This window comes from Sinocyclocheilus rhinocerous, unplaced genomic scaffold (genome assembly GCF_001515625.1).
Source record: "Sinocyclocheilus rhinocerous isolate Xijiao unplaced genomic scaffold, SAMN03320098_v1.1 scaffold1545, whole genome shotgun sequence".
Classification (NCBI taxonomy): Eukaryota; Metazoa; Chordata; class Actinopteri; order Cypriniformes; family Cyprinidae; genus Sinocyclocheilus; species Sinocyclocheilus rhinocerous.
In genome coordinates this window covers 233,078-249,308 of record NW_015626380.1, presented here as the reverse complement: position 1 = coordinate 249,308, position 16,231 = coordinate 233,078, and positions in this window count along the sequence as shown.

Sequence of the window (16,231 nt, the reverse complement as noted above, 5' to 3'; positions counted from 1 at the left end):
CTCGAGAGCCGACTGCGCGAGCTCCGCTCCCCATTGATGCTGTTCATTATAATATCAGGCATAATATGCTTGTGTAACTGGTGTTTGTGCAACTGGCGAGCTCTCTGACGCCCTCCGTATCAATCTCCTCGGAGAAAGACAGGCGGAGCGTCGCGCCCTCTCCCCGGGGGGGAAGTACCGCAGCGCGGGCTTCCGAAACCCCGAGAGCGGGCGCTGGATCTGGTGGTTAAGGAAGTAGATAGGGACTACATTCCCTACATTCCCTCCACCGGATCCATACGCGAAACCCACAAGCACAGCCGCCGCTCCGCCTCGGGGCCGGCACCGCTCCTTTTTTTTCCGAGAGCTGACTCTGTGTGCTTGCTCTCAAGCAGACAACAAACAAACTGTGTGTATCCCCACCCGTAAAGTAACGCGGGCAGGGAAGAACACACAGCCTGAACGCTGCCTGCCCTCGCCTTAGTGTCTGGTTTTGTCTTGAGATTTCGTGACAGACAACACTAAATAAGACTCACAAACAGATATCAGACTGACACACACACAGAGCGCTTGCTGAATGACAAAAAGCTGACGCTGGTCTCACCGCACGTGCTTTTATAGCTCCTGGTCATTACGTCACCCGCCCGTGACGTCTCGCCCATCTATTGGTCTGATTACACATGAGGTTCAGAGCCCGTCACGCTGAAGGGCGTTCCCCTAGCGTTTCCGACGCAGCTCGAGTTCCTGAAGAGGAACAAGATGCTCCTCAGAACACGAAATCAATAATACTCAGTATATGTTTTTTTTTAAGGTAATATGTCACATTAATAATATATTTTAAGTAATTTATGTACATTCAGATAATGTCAGCATATTTAATTTTCTACATTTTTCATTTCTTTGCATTTTATGTATTTCACAGCTCATGATGAATATATTCACACCACAATTTTTACATTTTACTTTTAATTGCTAAAACACACACACACACACATTTTTTTTTAAGACAAAATCTGGATTCTTTGCTGTTAAACAAAATGATATCAAAAAGAACAAAATATTCTATTTTAATATTTAAATATTAAAATGAAAGGAGCAATTTAATATTTAAATGACCATTTACAGACTTCAAATTTTACTTATTTATGTATGTATTTATTTATTTATTTATTTTGTAACAATGTGGAATGTCAGTGTACAAAGAAAGCAATTGTAACACATAATAAGATTTCACAAGTAAATTCCAGCCCCATCTGCACTGCAGGACTGCGCTGTAACAAAGGGAAGGCCTTGAGAAACATCAGACCCCTGTGCTAATTTATCTGCCTCCTCAGCAGAAGGCGAGAGACAGAGACAGAGGGCCCAGTGGCAGGCTGAGGAGCCTAAAGTGAAAGAATCAATGCGGCCGCAGGGGGAGGCGTTCAGAAGGCTGGATGCAGCCTGAGCTGCCCCACCGAGCCCCTGCCTCAATGGGTCAGCTGCAGAGCGCAGCAGGGGCAGAACACACCACTACCAGCCCTACATCCACTGAGAGAGACAGACATGCAGAGAGAGAAAGACAGACAGTCAAATTGGGGGGGGGAGAGATTTTCAATTCGACTTTATTGAGGGAAGGGAATTATTGAGAAAGACTAATAGAAATGAGGAAAAGAGACCGGGAGAGTGAAAACAGCATGAAAGGAAATTATGGAATTAGGAATGTATGGGTCAGAGGGAAAGAGAGAGAGAGAGAGAGAGATGGAGGGGGAGATTTGGAGAGATTAAGTACAAATAGGAGCAGTGGCGTACATTTCATTTCAATGAAACATTTCTTCCAAATTCTTGAAGAACGATGCAACCATGGAGCAGCAGCACTCTGACAGAACATGCATCAAATGTCATTTCATTAGGTTAGAGAACTCTGGTTATTTATGTGCACATGTGGAAACTGTGAAAGCAAAAGGTCACATTTAACATATTTTACACAATATTCCAAACTGGCATACTGTACTGGAACTGTACAGCATTCTTCACTAAAGTCTAGACACTTAAATCAGCTCCTTTAACCCTTTATAGCCTGACACATGAAATAATAGTCAGTCATTTTTTATTCCTTAAATGATTCAGATTCAGATTTATTCTTTATTGTCCTCAATAGAGGAAATTCGTTTTCACAGATTGTTACCAGGAGCAACATTTAGCACGCATAATACGCACATACTTCACAAAAGAAAATTAAAAAAAGAAAAGAAAAGAAAAAAAAAACAGTTTGTTTAATTTTTAAACAAAATCTAAAAATCTAAATACATGTTTGCATATGTGTTTTTATTAAGTATCATATTTGTGACATATTTGGCTTATATAGTATGATATGGAGCTAATAATCAAGGAAGAAAAAAAAACTAAATTTTATCAATTTTATTCAGAGGCCCTAACTGAGAGAAAAAAAAAGGAAATTGGTGCAGTTGCTGATAATCCAATGGCCAGAAATTAAGATGAAATCCTGATAGCATGTAATGTAAATCAATGAGGTCTTTATAACAGTATAGCAGTATAGCACAAAATGCATGAAAAAATATCAGTTGTCACTCTATATCTCCCAATAATATGTCTTAGAAACATGATTTTTAATAGCATTTGGACGAGTATTTTGTTATATGACAAGTGCAAAATATTCAGTCCAATGTTAATTAAAGTGCTATAGATTTTTGAATGACTGACTTAATTTGTCTGTTGATGTCATAAACCCAACACTTCAATTTTAACCCCTTGATTTGCCATCATTAAAAGTTCAACATTGCCTGAATGACTCTGAAAGGTTCTCTAAAAGGAACCTTGTAACAGTCAGTGCATCATTTGCTGTTATCTCATATTCCATTCTTTTCTACACTGATTTTAAAAAGACATACAAATGATCGTAGGAGACAGTTTACTCCTGTCCGAAATGTGGGACTATGATGAGTAGGAGTTCAGGAAAGAGATATTCTCTCTTCCAGAGAAAAGATGGACTGACAGAGAATGGAGAGAAATAAAGGCAGGCTTCAAAGCGGAATCTCTTGGTCTATGCTCACTTCATCATAAAGTGTACTCTCACTGTGTACTGAAGGTGAGGCTGACCTCTGACCTCTTGTCTGACTGCCATCCCTCCCATCTGCAGCCCGCCTCCCTGCTCTCGCTGCAACCAACCAACATTTCCTATTGATTTATTGATTGCTGTCGGCCCATGGAAGCCAGCCAGTGCAGACTCGATGTGCTCCGGCTGCTCGGCTGCATAGATTTTTCTCCTCTCATCTCAAGCTGAGGGAGCAGAACAGGCCTGGACTGGAATTAGACCAAGCGGGAGCCCAATTTGCCAGGAGAGATCACCACCTCTCGCGCCACTCCTCCCTCCCTTTCTCTGTCTCTCTTTCTCTGTTGTTCACTCTCTGTCCCCATTTCTTTCTGTTTTTCTTCACTGAGTTTTAATTTTGAATTCATTATGATTCATTGAGTTGAACTTGATGTACTAAAATAACAAAAATAAATAAATACAGTATATAATAATAATAATAATAATAATACATATAAAAAAAATGACAAACACACACACACACACAAAAACTCAATCTTATCAAAAATTAAAATAACAGCAGAACGTAAAAATAAAAACTGGTTCAAGCTAATAATACAAACTATAATTGATACTAAAATAACACTGCTCTCTTGATGTTCCTGTTATGATTTGTTTTCCTCTTTTTCTTCACACAAATGTAATATTATTTAATTGTTAAAGAATTTTAAAAGCATTTTATTGACAGTTTAATTAATTAATTGTTAATAATTAATTAATTTTAAATAATATTACTTTTATTCACAGATTTGGATGCCTTAATTCAGTGAATCTCAACCTTTTGGTGTACCGGACCCCAGTCCAATTCAGAACCATCCTCAAGGACCCCCAGAACAAAATGGACTCATCTATGTATCATTTGTGTCTTTGTGAGGACCAAATGCAGTCAAGTATAATTCAAGTTAGTTGACTTGTCCAGTATTTGGCCATATCATCAGCTATATTGGATTTTTCTTTCATGGGAACATGTCATGTCAAAATATACAAAATGTATACAAAAATTCATACTTTATACGGACCCCCTGGCCTTACGTCAAGAACTACTAGGGGTCCACGGACCCCTGGTTGAGAAACACTGCCTTAATTAATTCATTCATCTGCTTAATGTCCAATCATAGTTTCATAATTGTGTATTTGTTTTTATTTTTTAATAATGTTACATTTTGAGACATTTAAGATTAAAATGTTAAAATCTACATTTCCTTACACTGAATTTTCACCATATAAAATCAAACTGACAGCACTAATGTAATTGTAATATTTGCATACTGATCTGACTGCTAAACTATCATCAACGCTTCTCATCAAATCTCATCAAATTTTTTTATTATTCTATCACATTAGTTTTTAGCTCGGTGCTCTTACTTTATGTCACTGATTCATTTACTGTATGTCTATTTTAATTTCTCCAAGGAATTTTAGGAGAAACATCTGAGAAAATTCAAATAAAACATAAGTGAGAACTCTCCCATAACAAAGTTCCTCCTCCATGTTGGAATTCTGATTTGAACTCATTTATGCTGACGGTTGTTGATATATTCACACACTCACATCTCAAAGAAGGCATCTGCAGCTCCAGAAAATTGGATCAGGAGGATGGATCTGTGGCCACCTCTGGTCTTGTTGACGGCAAGAGTGATGGATCAATAAAAACACGACACACACAGGGTTCCAGAAAAACGATTCTCTCTCAGAGTGACGCCTCTACACTCCCTCATACACTGTCTTTTACTGAAGAACTTTACTCCACTCCTCATATTCACCCAGAGAGAAGTATATGTAATTTACCACTGCCTCTACTCCACTGACCAGATCATCAGACTGACAGTCCTATCAAAGGTCAAAGACAAAGGACTTGTGAAAGTCAACGTGAAATCAAAATTCACTTTACTTTCTTTACAAATGTTCCTGGTCTTTGGATGTACAGTGAATGTTATTTCAAAATCTTACATCAATGTACACCTTTCTCTACCAGTAAAATGACTTTATGTTAAACCATGCAGAATGTGGAAAAACAATGTCTTAGAGAAATGTTGTATTGCTCAGTTGATCTTTATAGCTCAGGAGACACAATGGAGATCTCAGTCATGTTTCATTGAAGTATCAACTTTGTGTTAGATGTTTCTCCGAACTTAAAAAGACACAAATGAGCTATACAGTGTGAGTATCTCAACAGCCATAAAATTAATGTGGATATCACAGCTCAGACCATTTGGTCTTGGAAGAATTGAAAAGAAATGGAGTTCATGTTGAAATCTACTTTGTTGGGATCTCTTCTCAAACTCTAAAGGAGATACACAAAAGTTTTGTGAACGAACACAGTTACTCAGGGGAACGCAAAAGTATTTAAATAAAATATTTCCTCCCGTCTCATTTTTTTTTCCATTACCATGTCCCTAAAGAGATCTCATTTGTGATTTATTTCTTTGCAACAGGATTGCCTAAAAATAACACATTTTACAGTTGAATCCCAAAGGATAACATCCTGCCGATAAAGTCCAGCCTCTACATTATTTCACACTCAATATTGTTTCACTCGCAAATGTCTCACATTTCTGCAAACAACTGTGTGGCAAATGCTGTTTTTTTTTTACCTTAAGTTTGAAACCGAATGTTAAAGTTTATAAAGTTACACAGTCTCTTTGTTTGAGATGGTACATGTGAATAGTGACTGAAATAAAACAGCAGCAAAAACATTTACTTTAAGTTATGCGGTGAACATCTTTTCCGTGTTAATGTGAGTTTTAGAAAAGCCTGCAGTCTCAGCACAGTGGTGGCTTGGTTAAGGTGCTGCGGTCTACAGGGAGAGCACACCTTTCTCTCAAGTACACAGAGGTTTGTACGGATCACTCAAGCGTGGAGTGGCACAATTTTGCTCCAGTTCCCTTCAGATTCGCAGCTTTCCCACAGTAATGCATGTACGCAGACAGGAAGCCCAACCCTGTCCACAGAGACCAAGCGCCATTCAGAGGTGTGAGGTGTTCGGCGAAAGTTCAGACCCCACAATTTATTCTGTGTCTCTTCTCCAAAAAAGTCCAGCATTTCCAGAGTTTTTGAGATGACATCATGCCATAATGTGTTCATTCAACTATAATTGCTTTTTAATGTGATATCTTTTGCTCCCTGTTGACTTTTACCTTAATGGTTCCAGCATCGCAAATCTAATATTCTCTCCACAACACCAACTTCAAACAAAGTCTAATCGCAATCTTACCAAAAAGTATGTGTTTTATGTTCTTTTGAACTCAGTTACAGGAAAGGAAAAAGTAATGATTCCACAGGAAAATGTATATATTACCTTTGATTCTGTCTGTTTTCTTGCAATGTGGGATGCTTTAGTGGGATAAAAATTGATTTTTAAGCTTTTTGTGCATTAGCTTTTACGTTTGAAATGTTAGTTTTGACTGCTTTTATTGTCCTCATTTGTAAGTCGCTTTGGATAAAAGCGTCTGCTAATATATTTATAATATATATATTTATAATCCTGAAATCTCATTCTGAACATGTACTATGTGTCTGGAGTCAGAGGCTTTGATGTTGAATGAAGAACATGCTGACTCTCCTTCTGTATGAATTCCTCACCCTGGCTTCTGACTTCCCATGAGTCTTAGCGGGAGCAGAGATTCCTGTTCATGATCTCAGAGCTATGAAAGAGCAGTAACATTTTTGCTCAAGCCATACTGAGCCATACAATGAATTGAATCTCTTCATAGAGAAAAACTGAAATAAATATTGATTCTTCATATCTTTATCTCAATTCCAGTCCTCGCGCCCCCCCGCTCTGCATATTTTGCATGTCTCTCTTAGTTAACACACCTGATTCAGATAACCAGCTCGTTAGAAGTGAGCTCCGTGCATGAACTGTGTTCCGATCGATATGATCCCTACACATTGTCTATTGCTTCCTACTCCCTGAACAGGGGAAATCCGTTGAAGTTTACTTCACTTCGGAACATTCATTCACATATTTGCGCTACGCCACCACCTGCAGCGTCTTCAGGGGCCATTTCTGATCAATGAGCAAAACCCGAATTTATAACACTGATGCAATAAGAGCCAACCGCTATGATCGAAAGAGATGGAGAGAGAGAGACACAGAGAGAGACAGAGGGAGATGGGGGGTTGGGGGGACCGGAGAAAGAGACTGCAGCATTTGATACCAAGAAAAATGTAAGTTTTGCTTGTATCTATAAAATAATGTCTGTTCTATGTTTTAAAATAGATGGATTTAAATTTCCTTTATGACATTTTCCATTTTCCAATTTTGGCTTTTTGAATAAGGTCTAGCTTATAAACTATTCGCATCAAATTATATTTTCAAAAATGTTGCTAAATACCAAATGATGTTAAATGTTGTTAGAATTACAACAATAAATAAAAAAAAGTGTATAAAAATATATGAAATATGCACAAAATTTATGAAAAATAAAAATGAAAAATACATATTTTAAAAATGAAATTTCTTGCATGTATTATTTAAAATTAATAGAAAAAAATATTTGTTTTCAATACTCATTTATCTCATGGATCTTGCTTACTGTTGTAAAATCTTTTAAACATTATATATATATACAGTATATATATTAATATATTTATAATATATATATTTATAATCCTGAAATCTCATTCTGAACATGTACTATGTGTCTGGAGTCAGAGGCTTTGATGTTGAATGAAGAACATGCTGACTCTCCTTCTGTATGAATTCCTCACCCTGGCTTCTGACTTCCCATGAGTCTTAGCGGGAGCAGAGATTCCTGTTCATGATCTCAGAGCTATGAAAGAGCAGTAACATTTTTGCTCAAGCCATACTGAGCCATACAATGAATTGAATCTCTTCATAGAGAAAAACTGAAATAAATATTGATTCTTCATATCTTTATCTCAATTCCAGTCCTCGCGCCCCCCCGCTCTGCATATTTTGCATGTCTCTCTTAGTTAACACACCTGATTCAGATAACCAGCTCGTTAGAAGTGAGCTCCGTGCATGAACTGTGTTCCGATCGATATGATCCCTACACATTGTCTATTGCTTCCTACTCCCTGAACAGGGGAAATCCGTTGAAGTTTACTTCACTTCGGAACATTCATTCACATATTTGCGCTACGCCACCACCTGCAGCGTCTTCTCACACAGACGAAACTTACTAGAGTGTGACATAAATGCATCTGTAAATAAATACAATTTAAATTCACATCTCGTACACTTTAATGACGTTTAAATGAAACATATACGCTCGCTTCGAACTGGAATCATGACGGAATATCCTGTGATGTCCACTTCGCAGGGCACTTACGTGCGGGGACTGGAATTGAGAACAGCTGATCTAAAGATTCACTGTCCATTTTGTTGCCCGTTCCTGATCTTCAAGTGTTCATAGATCTTACACAGAAATGACCTGAGCAACCATCCTTTCTAAGAACATTTACAGAGTCTTCTTGTTCTTTGCGCAGAAACTTTTTCATCAGGAAGAACAGAGACATTCGGAAACATAAAAGGCCATTTCCCTCTCATCCCTCCATCCAAATCTTCCTCTAATGAAAGAGAGTTTCTTAATGCTCTAGTCTCACATTATGTCTGTGTCGTGAGCTGAAGGGCTCTTCAGAAGGACGTGGAGAAAGGGGCGGATGAATGCTGTCTTCGGTTTTCTTCTTTTTTGTACCGCTGCGTTTCTGCTGCATTGACTCTGAGGCCTTGGAGAAGGATGAAGATTCGTCTTAAAAGCCTGAAGGAGCATTTGGAGAGGGGGAGAGGATGGAAAGATGTGTGGAGAGGGACTGAAAGAGACAGTGCGAGAGACGGACGAGTGTTTTGAGAGGCGAGGAGCCGAGATAAGAGACCTAATGGCTCTTAGCTGCCTGAGATGAAGAGTCTTGGACAGAAGAGCGCTCTTCACATGCCTTTAAGGCCCTTGCGTACCTGTTTGCTTATATCATTAGAGCTGTTGGCAAACTTTTATTGAACGTGTGAATTTGTTCACCAACACCAAGGCCTGCGTTGTGACTGTGCTTCAAGTTGTGAAGGACTTTTTCTTGAGTTTCCAGACTTGATAGAGTCAGTGTGGATTATTGCTACTAAGCCAAGAGAAATGTAACTAATTTCCAGTGATTCCATGAAAAAATAAAAATAAAAATAAAATAATTAATAAACAATATATATATATATATATATATATATATAAACAATAAATCATTAATAATTAATACATTTAGATAATGGCAATCCCAATAATGAACTCATATGAAGGAAGACACTTGACATACATGGTGATCAGATCTTCATCTTGAAGTCCTGTAACAAAAAAAAAATACCATACAAATCAAGTAAATGGTCCAGGAGTTAATATCTTTGTTAGATTGGAATTAGTTTTTCATGCTCATCTGGTAGGAAAAGTTTACGTAACTATTTTGGACACGCTTAATACTAGATTTCTTTAACTTTATTTTTACTTCCATAGAAATAAAGATACAAAATACAAAATGAATAAAAATACATTCTTGTGTACATGCATGATATTACATTGTACTTACATTTAAAGTAGCTTTTGTGCATACATCTGTAATTGTACTGTTTAACCAATCTCAATTTCCCAACCTCAATAGTAGAAAATGTGACATAGTTCAAGCAAAATCGAGAAAAAAAAGGAACTAGTGTGAAATCATTTCAAACAAAATCAGGGCAAAATTAACCTTGTCCAGGAGTTTGAAACAGTGGTAAACACTTACCATTGGATTACTATGGTGGTTATGTAATAGTAGTTGGTGTGTGCTGTGGCTCCACCTTCTTTGACATGGAAATGTTCAGTTCATTTCTTCTGTCCGTTCTGTGAGGTCAGACGCAAGTAGAAACAAGAATTGGAGTGCTGCTTTATAATAGAAATGTAAGTTTTATTCTGAAAGTGACAGTGACACTGTTGACATGACTGGAATGCTGAATTGCAGAGCTCATGGAAGCATATCCACATTGCTTGTGATCAGATCCTTTCTTAACTGCTGTTTTCTCATTGCTGTCATTTCTGTTATTTTCTCAGTGAGAGGAAAGTGTGCAGCACATATCTACATAATCATCTTAAACGCCGTCATCATGGATAAACGTTGGGATGTTCGCTTACTGTATACCACTGCTCAGGTATTTCAAACTTCTTTTTTATCCCTGTGCAAAGAATGAATAAGGCCCTTTGCTGAGTATATTAGGGCATTTACTTCAAAGTTTTGCAGAACAACATGTATGTACAAAATAAGTATTGTATCAGATTCTTAACTTTTTTAATTAGCAGTAGTTATACCTATAAAGTACTTTTTGGGGTCCACCAACATACCATCAAGTAGAGACGATACAAATGAAAGAAATACACCACTGTGGAAGTGTCCAAAAAAAAAAAAAAAAAGCAAGACACATAATATTCCAGGAGGTCACAAAAAATATGACATCTAAGAATCTGTAGTCATTTCGTTCATTTGCAGGTTTTCATGAGTCCACCACCACACAAACACTGAACAAGAATGATGTGCATAGCAGGATAACAAAAAGGAAGCAGCCGTTCTCCAAGAAGTACAGTGCTTCCTGTCTGAAGTTTGCCAAAGACCACATGAATGAGCCACACGACTGAAAGACTGATTTGTGGATGGATGAGTCCCAAAATGCTTTGATTCAAATGAGAAGCATTATACATTTGCACCAGATACTGAATATACTTTCATTCACTCTCAAGGCATTTTGCTTAATAAGCAAGTGATTTTTTTTTCTTTTTGACAATGTTCATTTTGGTACTGTTTATTTAATTGTAGAATTTGAGAAATACAGAACATTCTTATGCATTCATAGACTTTCTAATGCAATTGTGAAGCCAAGCAGAAGCAGAACTGGTCACACTGACAGTGAATTGAACAAATCTCCAATTGGTAATCCTTTACTTTCAGCAATTCAGTTAGTACCACTGGGTAAATGTTACAACACATAATGGCTTTTCACACTTGAAAATTGTTAACCTTGAATCATTCTAAACCCCAGATAAATGGAATCCTACATTATCTTATTTAATGTTTCACACTGCTCCTGGGTATTCATATGTTGGTGTTTCACACTGTACATTGACTGGACAAACCAGTACACACTTGTCATTACATAAAGACGACTTCTGTCAAGTTTTCCTGAATGGACATTTCAGACTGTAAGGGTAATAATTAAACGGTCTCTTCCTCACTACAATTTTCCAGCACCATTTTACAGTTTTCCCGTTGAACACTGACTGTTTATAAAAACAAATTTTCTGTGATTGTCTAAAGCATGTGAATATGAGGTACATGATTGGGTGTCTGTTGCTAAGCATCTAGTCTTAACATTCTAACACTGACTCATTTTACACTATGAAACAAGTTTGGCAACGAAATGTGGGGTTAACACTGCAAAAGCTGGGTTTCACAATCCTGGGTAAAAAGCAGTGCTAACCCCATTTCCAAATTACAAGTAAAAATTAGCAAAATTTGTCCGAGAGCCGTGGGAACGGAGCGAGGCCGGTGGAGTAAATGATAATGAGCGACCCCTGCGCCACTCGTCACATTGTTCTTTTAGGACTTCAGAATCTCTGTATTTTTTTCATAAAAATGCTAAAAGTTTTCTAGAGTTAGGGGGAGATATAGAAGTCTTTGCTAGCTAAACGTGCGTATAAAATGAAAAGACAGATTTTGTGTGTGTGATACACAATGATTTAGACAGGTGAAGTGATGCCTCGGAAGATGGATCATTCTCCCTGTCAATGCCAAACATACACACAAACACACACACACACAGGGCATGCATGTCATTTTGTCAGAGCGAACAGTAACATGTTTCTACATCTATCTGCCATTCTCTTCACTTTTTGCTGTATATTTCTTTTATTCTTCTTGTGTTCCTCTCTTTCTCCTTTCTGTCTCTCTGGCCAGAGGCGCACAGTGTTGTATGGAGAGCGATTGATTTTTCCTCCCTTTCCTGCTCTCGCTGGGATTTTGACAGAATCGTGGCTCTATGGAAACAAAGAAAATTGCTCTTTGACAACAGAGGGGGAGGGAGAGCAGAATCTTTCATACATGTTGTGGCAAACGCTGGTGGAGAAGCTACAATAGAATTCATAATCACAGTCTCACAGATCAAGGCCCAGCCATGTAGGACTAAGTCACACCACAATCGACTCAGTTGGTCAGAGCACTTCATATCTCAGAGAATGTCAAGAAAATACACAGGATCTAACTTAACTAACCTAAACACTACCTATACCTATAAACTATGTGTTTGCTAGCAATGGGACAATAAGACGTATAGAATATGTTGGTCTCTCTGAATGTCCTGTTATGCTGCGGTTGGTTAGAAATTAGGACTAGAAATTAACTTCAGCTTCTTACCCGTCTAAATGAATTAAACCAAACGTTGTGTTTGTTTGCATTTTTACAATAAGATGTGTGAAATATTTTGGTCCCTGTGAGATACATTTTATTGTTTTGTTTTTTCAACCTCAACACCTGGCAACTAACCTGACCATCTTACATAACTAAACAACTGATACTGTTACAGTAATACATAAAAAATAATAAATTATTTTTGTTGAATTAGTTTTTTATTGAGCTGAGTTTTTCCCATCTGCAATCTCATTGTCTAAAAAAACTAACATAACAGAACTACAAGTTTTTCCCTTGCATTTTACAATAAAATTATAAAATTAGATAGATAGATAGATAGATAGATAGATGATATTTATTGATTGATTGATTGATTGGTTGATTTGATTGATCTGCTTAATGATAAAGCCATTTAATGAACAAGCTCAACTATATTTTAATTATAATTTGTTTTTAATATTTGTAATGTATTCACAGTTATCTGGGCCTCTCATGTCTTCTTGACATGTAAATATGTACTTAAAGCCATATTATGAGCTTAACCGATGTAAACAAAAACATGTTGTTGTTGTTGCTTTTTTACCAAAAAAAAAAAAAGACTCAGAAGTAGCCTTGTATTGAACTTTATTGAACTCTATACAAAAATTAAAAATCCAGAGAATATATTTTGATTTATTTACGCATTCTCGTGTTTAAACACATCAAATATTTAGTGAGAATTTCACACATTTCAAAAATATCACCCATAAATAATAAATTCCTCATCCAATACTTCATATCCCTCAGCTGAGTTTAGTATCTTCTTATCAATATTGAAATCATGTAAGAATTTAAATCAATAGCATCTCCAACCACTTGGGAGAGTTTTGAAGTTGCCAGATTGTGCCTCTGTGTAATTCATACCGAGAGCCAGTTTGCAGACTTAATTTTTATTGAATTGTTGCTGTAATTTGAATACTCGGCACATGGCAGAGCAGCGCGGGAACTTCTGAAACAAGACAGTTTGACTGGCATCTCACGGGTCAAAAATTCTGATAATATTCTGTGATGAGGAGCAAGTAAACATGAAAATATCACAATAAACATTGTCTTATAATAGTATGAGCTAACAAATAATTGCTAAATGTGTGAGCTTTCTGAAGCAGAGATGTATACTTCTTGTCATATTAAAAGGAATATGGGTGAATTTACAGGAGTTCACCTCCTTTAGCCAGTGAACAAATGGTAGGTTTGTGCCACGATCATCCTGCAGCCATCTGGTAACATTTCCACGTCTCAAGGATAGAAATCAATAGTAATAATTTCTAAGGTCTCTCTGACACACACACATACGTGCTTCATGGCAAGCGTACACGCATGACGTGCATTATCCTCCATCTTCCTCCCCTTTGTTCACATTTCTCTTCATGTTTTAAATTTATCAATAGATTTATCCCAATAAACAGTGGAGTTAATAATCAGAATTAAATACCAATAAAAACACTCCAACAATTAAGTGCTTTCTATTTTCCTTTGTTTATTTGCTTATTAACATGACTACACTGATTAATAAAAAACACCAAAAATGGCCTCATATGGAATTAACAAATTATCTTGTTACTTGGATTCCCCACCTAAAAATTTAAATTCAAAATAAAATATTTAGAAAAATGTTGTTCATTGTTGTCAGGGTTCTGGACTGTCTGTATGTGTTTTGCTCCCCGTGACCCAGTTTCTCCTCGTGTTAATTGTGTTAATTTGATTGATTCCATGCACCTGTGTTCCCCTGATTGCCCTGTGTTTATTAGCCCCAGTCTGTGTAGTCTTCCTTTGTCGGTTCTACTTGTTGGATGTGGTGAAATTCCCCTGTCATTCCCAGGATTAAAGACTGTTTATGTACTCCACGTCTCCTTGTTCCTCATTCCGCACTCCTCCTAGCACAGATCGTGACAGAAGAACCGACCCAAAGAAACAGTAACCTCCGTGTGTCTACCCTCCATTTTTGTTTTTTCCGTCAGTGTTTTGTTTCCGTTGTGTTCCATGGATCCCCTCCTTCACCCCAAATTCCTCCTCCTCCTGCTGGAGCAGGAGGAGCGCTCGCTCGAGGACCATACCAGACTGTTTCTGGCCCTCGCCGAACTTACCAGCTACCCGGACGACGCGCCGTCGTCCGAAGATGGTCCTCGAGCGGAATTCGCCGCCTTCGTGGAGTGGATTCTGGCGAGAAATGGATCTCCGTCCCCCACCTGTTCCCAGGAGTATCTCGCCAGTTCCACTCCCGACCCAGTGCCCAGCCCACCATCTCCCCGATGCGTGGAGCACATGCCCGAGCCCACCGCTGACGGAGAGCCGGAGCCCACCGCGACCGACGAGCCATTGCCGCACGGAGCGACAGAGCTGAGGTTCGCCGTGGAGCCAGAGCTGCTGACGACGTCAGTCAAGGTGTGTGAGCTGGCAACAACGCCCACCACGAGGGAGAGAGCCGCGGACGGTGTGAGCGCGGAGAGGGGCTCCGCCCCCTGCACCGTGGCTGAGGGTGAGCTGAGTATGGTGCGGCGTATGTGCCAAAACGAAGAGGAGAGAGCTCTAGCCCCCGAATCCAGTTCAGAGCGCCCTCCAGTGCCCGCTCCTAGAATGCGCCCTCCAGTGCCTGCTCCTAGAAAGTACCCTCCAGTGCCCTCTCCTAGAAAGCGCCCTCAAGTGTCCGCTCCTCCAGAGCGCAATCCAGTTCCCAGGTTCAGCCTAGAGGGGGCTCCTGATCCAGAGTTTAGCCCCGAATGCCCGGAGGCTCACAAATGCCCGCCCTCCCACCCCATGGGCTGACATTATGGCTGTGGCCTGGGTCCAGCTGGGCTCCTCCTGCTCCAAGCCCCTCCTATCTCCTCCCTGGACTCTGTCTGCCGGTCCCCTCCCGGGTGTCCGTCCTCCTCCGGAACCTCCTCCTTCTATGTTGTTCTACGGTGCGAGGACGCACCTTCCGGGAGGGGGGCGAATTGTCAGGGTTCTGGACTATCTGTGTGTGTTTTGCTCCCCGTGACCCAGTTTCTCCTTGTGTTAATTGTGTTAATTTGATTGATTCCATGCACCTGTGTTCCCCTGATTGCCCTGTGTTTATTAGCCCCAGTCTGTGCAGTCTTCCTTTGTCGGTTCTACTTGTTGGATGTTGTGAAATTCCCCTGTCATTCCCAGGATTAAAGACTGTTTATGTACTCCACGTCTCCTTGTTCCTCGTTCCGCGCTCCTCCTAGCACAGATCGTGACAATTGTATGGACAAAAATAAATTAATAAATAAATAAATGAAAGTCTTAGTTTATGTTTCACTGAAGAAAGTAAGTTATGCAGTTTTGGAGCAATATATAACAACATTTAAATTTTGGGGTGTAGTTCTTTTTTAGATCTTTTTGCAGGCGACAGATGCTGTGCTTATTTATTTATTTATTTTTTGTCCTTTATTATCTTATCCTGGACTCTTAAAAAATTCTCCAGCACCATTTGGAGATAGAATCTGAAGTCTGCATCTTCCAAATGGCAGTCTGCCATTTTGCACTGCATGTATCCCATCATCCCCCTCTCCCGGGCCACATGTTAATTGTTTTGTGCTGTTGAATGTTGAGGGAAGAACCATATTGATCAGCGGTTCCACTGCCACTGTTTCTGGAATAGCCAATCAATCAATCTATCCCCTATCGCTACTGTAATCAATCAGCTGAGTTAAAAAGCTATTGTGTATTACACTGTCAAGCACATATATATTGCTGCAGGACACTTTGTGTGTGTGTGTGTGTGTGTGTGTGTGTGTGTTATATTTC